Below are 11,633 nucleotides of genomic sequence, written 5' to 3'. Positions count from 1 at the left end.
TTTATAGATTAACTAGACAGTTCCAGTGGATGCAGACTTCTGGCACCTGCTTACTTCAGGAAGAATAAGAAAGCATAACCCAATCCCATCTTGCTTATTAGTAAAGAACACACCATCCCTGAGAAATAAATGCTCTGAGTTTTAATCCCTTTGGATTTAGGAGACACTTAACCACAGGTACCTGAAATCCCAAGTGCTAGGTGACATCAGGAGGTTATTACACAACATGTGGTGGCCACGGCCTCATGTGGCTTTGACAGCAGTGGGTTCTGGTGTCTGCCCTGTGCATGAGGTGGGCTCAGAGCTCACCCAGAGCAGCAAGGACCCTTCAAGGTCAAGGAAACACCAGGTTTGTGAACCTTGAGCTGCTTTGGACAACGTGGCTGTCAAGCTGCCTTGCTCAGACAGAAGGGTACCTGCCACAAGCATGCTGCTGTCACGCCCTATAGTAACAGGGCTTTAGACAGCTACACAGATTTCATGAGGCAAAATCATATATATAATAGTCACTAATATCCCACACAGCTAGGTAGGTCCTTTGTGAATTTTTCTGCCATGATGTGGCACTTGACCGCTGCTGGAGCTGGGCTGGAGCTGTGTCCCATGGACCACTCCTGCAGCCCACCCACCGCTGGGGCAACGGAGAGCACAGGCAGGCAGCACCAGCAGGAAAGCCACAAACAGACTGCTGCATGTTAGTCAGGCCTCTTAATCACAAAGCTGTCCTCCCCAGTCACTGCTCCACCCAAACCACACAGCTAATTGCCCTAATATTAATGTTTGCCACCTGTTTCCTTCTTCTTAGCCTTTGCCAATGGAGACGTCCTTTCCCTAAGCCTGAGTTCCCAAGGTTCCACATTTTTCATGTCTGTAAAACTTTCTATCTGAAAAAGTAATAAATGAAAAAAATATAATATCAGGGGATCTTTCACAATAGCTTGAGCTAGCCAAGCTTTGTTTCTTTTGTACAATATTATGCACAATGTATTCCTTTCCAGAGGCAACAACAGCAAAGAGTTTCCACTCCCCTCTCCCTAAACAGGCTGCAGCAGGGCTGGTGTTTTAAGACAATGTCACAAAAGCGCAGGCGTTGCAAATTGAACAGCAGGCTTGTTTTGCAAACTCCCTTGTTGGTTTCTGACTATTAAATACCACCTGAATAAGGAGACTCCTTTGTTGTAGAAAGAAAGGAGGAAATCAGCAGAGAGCTACCCGCTGTGTCCTCTCACCTCTGGGGAAAACCTCTCCCCCCCATTCCTGGGGGTCACCAGATGCTGCGCTCAAAGCCAGCGCCCAAGGGGACACCTTCGATACACCCTCGACTCCAGCTGTCTTAGGACAACGCAATAGTTTCAGCAGGCGTCAAGGTCTCCGGTTCACAGGCTCTCACTTTATGGGCTCAGATTAAGCTCTAGCCACAGCAGACTGGGAGTTTTTTTCAGGACTTTTGTTCATTGTGAATCTTCAAATTCACTTTTTTCCTTTTGAATACACAGAGCACAAGGAACACGTGAGAAAAGGGCCATCTCTTGGCAGCAGTTCAGCATCAGAGAAATCTAGTTGTGAGAGGAAACTATATTGCAAGTCACTCATATGTCACTTTTGCTGAAAGAAAGCTTTGCTACAGAGAAAATAAAAATATAAGCTTGATACATTTAAAGGATTTCAAGAGGTAATATGCCAGATAGCACAGTGTGAAAAAGCCTTCCCTTACAGAAAAGGACAAAAATATCTTATTCCTTCAGATCCCTTTCCTCACCTCATCACAATGAGCCGTGTAGACTGAAACTTTATCAGATAACAGAAGGGTTACGAAAGCACCAACTACATTTTTATGCAGATTTGCTGGTCCATCGTAGCTGAAATGAATTCTGGTGTATTTTTGACATGAATAAGGCAGGATTTGATAGAATCTAGCAGCTATCTGGGTCTCCATCAGCAACTCAACCACTTTACTGTTGCTTCACCATCTCATCTTACCAGCACTGTGATCCAAACAGGGAAAGAAGCTCAGTTCTTCAGAAATCGAACTGTCAGCCTGACAAGGAGCACAAAAACTAAGCCCTGATCTTTTTTCCAGGGGTACAAGAACCTCAAAGCTCTCTCAAATAGGGAAAGATCACCACAAAGATCATCCTATAAAGTTAAGGGGAAAAGGGTCTTTTCACAGAGAATTTTAGAAAGAAACCACAAACAAAAATGTATGTTTTCTCAACCAGAACAAAGCTACATTTTTTGTGCCCTCTGTAAACCAGACTTACTATTCCTTCCCCACTCATCCTTATTACCACATGCCATTTGAAAAAATATGTACAATAAATGTGAATGTCTCTAGATGTCAGAATGTTGGGAAGTCCGTGTGGTGAATCACCACAACAAAAGACCTAGAACACCGCAGTGCGAGGGACAGCACAGACCCTTACAGGCTCCAGTGTCCCCAGCCCACACAGACGTCCCTGCCACTAGGACCTGAGAAACAACTTAAATAATTGAGGGGAAAAAAGTCCTTATTATTGGAGATAATACTCATTTTTAGTTCCCATAGATCATTTAGGCCCTCAATTAAAGGTGATTTGTAAAAGGAAAGCACTGTGTCACTATTGGCTTTGGGACGTGTAATGAAGGTCCAGGATTTTAATTTTAACTGATTTTAACATTAAAAAACTATGTTTTGTCAAAACTGGGGAACCATCCATTGTGAGAATCAAATCATGTTACAGAAGGACTGATATCAATCATATCTGATTACGTTGCAGAAAAAGGAAGTCTTTGCTACAGATTAAACCATCCTCAGCAACTCCAAAATTTAAGTAAAGCTCATTCAAGATGTGATACACAGCATTTGTTAGTGTAAAATCAAAAGGAATACTGATTAACAATAACCTTTGCATTGTCTGCTTAAAATCCCAGGAATATATAAAAATCACACCAGTCAGTTAAGCTAGATGTACAACAGAAAAATAAATACCTGAAGTTGAGACCTTCTTTACAGATGAAGCGATCAAAGCCTGCAAACAGTGAGGATGTCTCCCACCATTTAAAACTATCCCTTTGGTTTCAATCCTGCATATGCAGATTGCAAGTAAATACCAACACCTGGCAAACCCCAAGGAAGCCAGTCTCACACCAGGGCACAGCAGGGGTCTCTCGGCACAGGAGATGTGAGAATCCAGCCTGTATTAAATGCTGCAGTGGCACTGCTTCAGCTGCAAAACCATTGCTCAGAGCAGCTCATGGAAAGACCAATGTATACCACACACAAACCTCTAAAAAAGTGTGGTGTTGCACTGGCATAGTTAAACTGAAGCAATTTTGTACATAAGAATGATGCACTGATTTTTAATTGGTTTATCTTGATTAGTTTACTCTTGTTTCACAACACAACACATTAGTTTACTCTTGTTTCTTGTTTCTGTGGGCAAACAAGTCTTCGATCTTAAGTAGATGCTTGGACTGTCAGTCTCATAGGATTAACAATTTTAAATTAAGGAATAGGTTGCAAGAAAAAGTAAATTTCATGCTTGGAAAAGAACTTTTATTTATTTCAAAGGCTTGGAACCTAGAACAATCACTCCATAATCTTACCCAAATGTTGATGTCGTCAATGCATTTTAAAGCAGCTTTTAATTATGTTAAATAAAGAAAACAGATGCTGCTGAAGAAATGCCCAGTAAGAATTTCTATTTCTAGATAAAACTGCTTTAAATGCATAACCAGTTCTACTAACTGTGAGATGTGATGCACACAACTGAGTTTATAGGTGTTTAGTGAGAGTTTTGTGCCATTTAATACATCACTGTGAGCAGTCAGCACAAAGACAATGATATAAACATAGAAGAGTGGGCCTATAACCTCCACTTTGTCTAATTAAAAAACTATATAAATTGCGTGAGTCACACCCAGTAGCATTTGCTCTGGCCTGCAACAGCATTTACTTTTCTTCTAAAAAGTTGCATCTGCTCAAATCAAAAAAGTCCTTTCTCACTTCTCTTAGCTCAGATGAGCATATACACAAGACAACCATTCAGGGAACATTTTCTGTATTTAAACTGTCAGTTAATGGTGCTGTAACCCCAGTCCCATCCAGGCCATAACATGATCTTAAAGTTAAATTGTATCAGTGTAGAAATCTGTAGCAGAGAGAAAAGAAATAAAAATTAGGTCAGTCTAATTGAATTGCAGTAGCTTGTCCGAAAAACACATTTGCTACCCACTTTGAAAGGGTGTTAGAGACCACATTAGGGAAATGCTTTAATTTTCAAAATCTTTGCTACTGCCTGCTTTGCTCAGAGGACTCACTGCTGATACATCCTCCTGAGGTTTTATTTGGCTGGAGGATTAAAATATTGCTACCATTAAAGCTAGAACTTTCAAATGGACCAGGAGAAGATAGCTTCAGTAGGATTTTATGTGCCTTTTAGGCCCTTATGTGCACATTAAGGTTTCTCAAAAATGCTTAAGTTCCTCACCCAGAGGAGCTACCCTACTGCAGTCTGGTCTTGGGCTCTTTTATGCAGCATGCTGCCTGCAAAGAAAGCAGAATGAGAAAAGGGTAGAGCTGTTGACTGCTTTGGCGATGGGGCTCTCTGACCTTTGGGGACAGCTTCAGACCTCCCTCATACAAGTTGAGCAACTTCAGGAATACCAGTAGGCCTTGTACTAACACTTCACCTCCCTGACGCCAGCTCCAGCCTTGGCTCTCCAGTGCTAGATGCGCTGGGAGAGATGGAGGTGCCTGGAAGCTGTCAGCCAAACTCCCCTGCACTGCAGCCCCCATCCCCTAGATGTGGCAGGGGTGTTCATGCTGTGGGTACAAGTAGTTCATAACAAATGGCAAAACAAATAAATGTGTCATTTTGAGCATATACTGGTTACATTGATTACTGATGTAAGATAAGCTACATGAATGTATGCCAACTATAAAATAAGGGTTCATCCATTTGTTCCACTCAATATCATACTTCCTAAGCAAGAGGAAACCAGGCTCCACCCTCTCAACAAAAACTCATTTTCAAAAGGAGGATGGACCCTACCAAAAGCAGAAGAAAGAAGAAGCAGCAGCCACTGACTCACTTATCTTTCTAACTAGAGGAATATACACTATTAAAAACTAACTTAGATAGTGTAGGGCTTTCTACACACTAACCACAGCAAGCAGGAATATATATATATACACACACACACATGCACATAACAAAAGTGATGGGGAAAACCTGCTCCCAAGCTTGTGTTTGCTAGCACTGAATATTCAAAATGTCATCTGAAGCACCTCTATTCCACATCGGTTCATTCTTTAATTGCGTCAGTGTAATATTCACACAATTACAAACTATAATGAACAAGTCCCACTCTGAAGTTGAGGCCTTAAAGGCTGCATATGTTATCCAAATATATAAGTAAATGCTAAGCACGTTGGGATTCTTTCAACTCAACCACAAATCTACGTAATGACAATTATTTCAAATGTTGCAATAGAAGATTCATGGTCAACTAATTATAGCTCAGAACTTTGTGCTATTATGTCTACTCGAAAAGAAATACCGTTCCTCAAAGTTCCCCAATTTTCATTGCCTTCAGCAAAATACATTTCTTACCTCTATTAGCACAATCTTTACTATTAAGCGATTTCTATATTAGTTTTTGACTGAATCTCTAATCTTCTGACTGACAGGATTATAGACATAATGTGTTTCCTCAAGGGATTTTTCTACTTATAGAATCAGTCTGCAATCTTCTCACTGTCGAAATTACAGCCCATGATTTAATGTCATCTGTTTCCACATCCTCAAAAATGTGAATGGAGGGAAATCCCATTTCTACAGGAGGCTCCCCATGGCTCTTTGCCGACAGAAGAGCTTATGAGCTTATGACAGTGCGTTACACTCTTCAGAAACCTTCATAATTTTTGTAGCTAAATTAGATGTTTCTTTGTCACCACTGCCTGAAAATAGTCAGAGACGGGGAGATGACTGGGTGTCTGGGAATACCGCTTACAGAGCCAGGCCCTACGCAAGATAGCTGGGGATGATTGATGATTTACTTTTTCAGCCATCCCGAGGTAAGACCCCAGAGCGTGCAACACAGCCTTTACAGGAAGTTGTGCTGATGAAATTGGGCTGACAAAGATTTTTTACATGATAGAATGCTGCTTTACTAATAACTTAAGAAACAATTAAATTCTTTTGATTAAAGCTGTTATATATAAGTGAGAAAGCTAAAATATTTATTCTACAGTTAAATGAAAAAAACATTCTCTTATACACACAAAGGCCTAGCGTACCAGTCGCCCAGTGTCCGGCATTCTTTGCAAACATTTCCCAGAATTACCGCTGTCAGTGTCTGGCCAGTACAGTTATAAGTGTGTTTAAATATTTAAAATTAGAGAAGAACAAGCATTTTTTGAGTTAAATTTGTTATGGATGTTCTGCTTTTGGCATAAGTGTTTAAAAACCAAGGATCATGGATCTTGTCAGGATATGAGCATGACAGGGAAAGGAAGAGAGAGGTCTGAGGATTTTGCCTGATTAGAATGTGCAGCGGCTTGCACTCTTAACACTCACTCTGAATCTTAAGTTCCAGATAAATATTCATAAATGCACTCACCACAGGTCTGGTAATCTTGTTCTGAAATTTAGAGTCCCTAGATAGAGTTTTTGCGCAGGACCTAAGCAACAAGCAAACAAAAAACCAACCAAAAACCTAGAACTGACACTGTTAGTACAACATCACAGGGTTCAAGCAATCATAGGAGAGTGGATGCCATTCTGCACCTAAAGTTTCCAGGATGCTCTCACACCTGTAGGCAACAAAGGGAATATAAAGCAACATTCAACCATTTTTTCACTATTTTCAAGCTTATGTTTTAGTATTTGAATAAAGCACCACTGTTTTCTAATTTTCTTGACTTAAAGATTAACTGCAGATCTCAGAGACGTCCACACCAACCAAAAAGACCCATCCATATAGAAGAGCTCAAATAATGCTCTGAATAACTCTTTCTTCTAAAAAAAGCTGCATTTCTCAGTATACATTTTTCAAAGTCCTCTAGCTGTCTAGAAAGCAAAATCCTACACTGCACTGTAGACTAAAGGGAAAGTGTAACCATCTTTTATATAATATAAATACCAGGGAACATTCAATCAGATCAAAAAAGGGACTAGTTGAGAATGGAGCAAACAAAATTCTTCTTTCAGCATAATTAGTCTGGGCAATTGCTATCTATAAATCTGTTTCCAAGGGAAAGAGTGTAATGAGCTTTCCATAGAAAACAACAAACGCTATCCAGCATCACAACAGTGAACACGACAAAATCAAATATCATTTTTAAAAAGTTAAAAGTTTTAGGAGAATGTAAGTCTTCAAACTCGGAGACTTAAGCCATGTTTGACGTGATGCAAAAGCTGCATAATATCAGGTCCCGGAGGGGTGTTTGTGCAACTTCTGTGGTATATCTGATGCTGACTACAGCACCAAGGTGGGGTCTGATCCAGCCTGCCAGTTTCTGTGTCTCTTTACACATATTAAGGTAGAATTAAAAATACAAGAAAAATCAAACAATGCAGAGATATTCCTGATGATCCATTGCAGGGATAGTTTTAAAAGAATAAACTTTTTCCTTTATTTTTTTTTCTTTTTTTTTTTTTTTTCTTCTTTTTAAACAGAGTGGCAGGATAAATCTACTTGGGTTTTTTTTTTTTCATATTATAATTAAATTCCCAATCATGGAAAACAGACAAAAAACACTCTTTTTGTTTTCCCCTAGAGTTTTCTGTAGCAGCCATTATTAATGCCTTTGTTGAGCAGAACTCGGGTGGAACCAAGAAACCAGGAGCTAACCTGCTGCTCCTTTGTGGCTCTGATCTGGGTGTCCAAAGAACAAGGATTTGTTGCAGTCGTTGGCTTGCCACCTGCCTGAGGCATTCAACTGTATCTAGCACAATGATTCTGGAAAACATTCGCGAGTAAATACACAATAACATTTGTATGTTTACAGCATCTGCGAAAGGTGTGCATAGGGCGATTTCTCTACTGTGTGTTTCCAGAGCAAGTCAAACCCATTAATTAAATTCATACTCTTGTCCTGCTTCAAAAGGAAAAACAGAGCTGATTTATGGGCACTGACAGCTGCAGGAACCAGGAGCTGGTTTTGCTCACTCCCTCACCTTAATTAATTTTAAGCATCTGGGTAGGTTGATTTCTCAGATTCTGATTGCACGAAAGGCTGCCTGTCCTCATCTTTTACAAAGAAAGAAAAGGAAGCTGCTCCATGCAGAGTACGGTCTGTCAGACTGTCATGGTTTCTCCGTGCTGGCTGAATAGTGTCTACAGGAATTGGGTACCTGAACATCTCTGTGCCCAAGCAACTTGCAGTATAAAGCTATAAAATGTCCCACTCATAAGACATTTCTTATCTAGTCATTATTTTGCTTGTCCCGACAACAGAAACTTCAAGATGAGAAAGCAGTATCTGAGGAACAATGTAATCTACTGCAACAAAAAATTCTCTTTTTAACAGCAGACACAGCAAAATTGCTAGAAATACCACCTTCTAGAGGGAAGATAAATGTGTCTGTATCACCACAGCACATAGCAATACATGCAAATAGCAATATACAGCAATACACTGGTATGTTCTTTTCTTCTTCTAGGTTCTTTAAACAGGAGACAGATTGCTAGCATTTTGGGCTGAAATCTGGAGGTAAGCAATCGGAACACATTTAACACTCAAGCTAAGAGCAGGAAACTGTTACAGAAGTGGAAAATTTTGGATGCTGAACTTTCACCTAGGCTTCTGGGAGATTTTTACTAATCAAGAACTATACAAACATAGACAGAGTATATTGACACTGCATCACCTGCCCAGCAGAGCCATATGCTGCTGTTGCAGACACTGCCAATAAAGATCAAAGCTTCCCATGCATTAACGAGCTAAACTTGGGTGTTACATGTTTCATACCATGCTGTAGACCTATATTAACCTCCACAGAGTGGAAGGTTGAGCCAGATGAACTCTGGAGCTCCCTTTCAATCAATATGATTCTCTACGACACTTCATAAAACATAAGACAAATTTATTTTGTTGTGATTCATAGTCCAGGCAGCAGAAAGCCTGCTAGGAACGAGGATACTACCATCTAAAACAGCTCACGATCACTAGTTGCCAGGAAGAAAGAGTAGCCAGCATGGTCTACAAATATGATGGAACAAACAGAACATAAAAATCTCTCTTTCTGCCAGCAATCCAAAGGGGCCTCACAAAAAGACGACTATAGCTAAGAACCTGTATCTAGACACAAATGGGCACATGATAACGGACTGCAAGATCAACTAAACAGACAGCACTATCCTAAGCTGCCTTAGCTAATGGAAGGATGGTAATTCCCCAGAAGTCTCTTGTACGTATTTGAATATACCACTTCTTACAGTCCAACACACCAGCAGTTTGACATTTTCAATTTATGGCAAACTAAGCAAAACTCAGCGCACACAGGTGGCAACTGGAAGTTCAGCCCATGCATCCAGGAACTGGCAAGACAACAGAGCTCTTCCAGATGATTACTGCCTATTTTCAGCTGTAGATCAAGATCTCTCCTTTCTTCAGCTTGTTTTTACCACTCGGGAAACAACCTGTGCCTTTTAAGTTACTGATCAGGCTCTCCACAAATCCAGGAGATTGGTCAGATCTTGAAGAACTGTTAAAGGGTGTTCATTCAAGTGTTAACTACTGCATGGTATCTCAATTATCTGCTTATGTTCTTCATGTTGTTAGTGACAAGTTTGATATTTACAAGGAGCATAATGACAGGCTTCAAGAACTAGCATACTCATAAATACATAAAAAGTCTTGAAAACCTTTTTGAATTCAAGAAAGACCAATAGAATAACTAAACTCAACATGATTATATCTCCTAGGTGCTTTTCATAAAGAAAACTGACTATTTCTCTTCTTCCTCAATTCCCCCAATAAACCAAGACAGGAATAGTTACCTACATTTTTATTTCTCCTCATCCCTATAGAGGCTAGGGGAGAAGTGTGCAGTTGTACAGTTGAAAGATTACTTCTTCATTCCAAGCATTCATAGAAGCAATTTAGTATTTTCAAATTCAGCTTTGATGTCACAAAACTCCTCCCTTGCATGACCTTGCAACAAAATCTTAAAGGCTTTGATTCCACTCCTAGCAAGGTCAATCACAGTTTTACCATCAACATACAGTGGGCCTACATTTTATACAATATCCCACATACAAAACACATCTCAGCTTGCCTTGCACAAAGAGCACATTAATACAACCATATGTAAGCAATTATAGTGAAACACATGGGCAGAAACACAAAGAATGCATGGAAATCAGAGGTTTGTTCCACTGAAATGTGAATTGAGATGAAGAGCTGAACTGATCAAAAAGACCCCAAAAAAGCTATTGGACAACAGAGTTTGCAGCAGAGAAAGTATTTGAACAATACCACAAAAGCACACATGGGGCAGGGCCAAGGCTATTAGAGAAGGGAAGGGAACTGCGAGGGGAATGCAAACCTCAGGGCATAAATTAAAACCACTGTTGATAGCTGAACATTTTCTGAAACTGTCAGGGACAGCATGAAGTTCTAATACTTTTGACCAACAAAGAAAACAAGCAATGTCTACAAACAATTGATCTTCAGATCAGCTTGGAAGACCAAGTTATGAATCCTGGAAAGAGTTAAACCCTATATTGTTTGAGTAAAACATATGTTAGTTGATCCTTAGGGTGAGGGAGGCTCTTTTCTTATGAAAAGTGTTGGTTGCCTTCACACATACAATAGAGAAACTGCGTATGGTGCCTGAAGACGTCAGGGTGGGAGCTCCTAATGGAGCGGGACAATAGGTGGATCGCAGCAACAACTGTCCAGCCTGCGCAGAGAAAGCAGCATCCCATGCACACTTCGAGCAGAGGACAAACACAACTTTAGAAAACAAAAACCTAGAAAGGGATTCAACAGCAGCACTAGAAGGTAAACATGGAAATAACTGCTCAGTGTCTAAAAGGTTAATTTTGTCCACCACAAAACACACCCAGGGTCTGAAGTACAGCCAGGGTCCATGCCATAGCAGGCTTAGGGTATTGCATTGAGATTTTGACTACGTGACTTTGAAATAGCATGGTTTTCAGCAACTAAATGAAATGGAAAATGCAAATAGGAGCTTCCAAGAGCCTAATGACTTTGTTTAAATTCCAGGTTATTTTGGAATGTGAAAACTACTTGCTACTTGGATCCATGACAACCATGTAGATACTATACACTCGCTTTAACGATCTACACCAACATGGTAAGCCATATTCCAAAGACTGGGTCTCAGGTCACTCGTAGTTGTGTCATGCAATAACTTGGAGTGACTGGGTGTATAAGGCTTCATGTTTCTGTCTCAAAAAGAGTAACATAAAAAGTATTAAACAACATAAGCGAGCAGGATGTGGCAACATTCTTTGATTTACGAACACTGTTTTACACACCAGACAAGAATTAAGTTTCCCAGAATATCTCAAAAGGGATGTTGCTAAGCAAAGATGATGGTAAAAAAAGAGTATTTAATTAAGATGTCTGAGTGCAATTTGCAGGACTAACAGCCATGTTCCAAACTATCACCAAGCAG

Source organism: Platalea leucorodia (genome assembly GCF_965183815.1).
Source record: "Platalea leucorodia genome assembly, chromosome: 6".
NCBI classification, from domain to species: Eukaryota; Metazoa; Chordata; class Aves; order Pelecaniformes; family Threskiornithidae; genus Platalea; species Platalea leucorodia.
Note: the sequence above shows the minus strand (reverse complement) of the source record.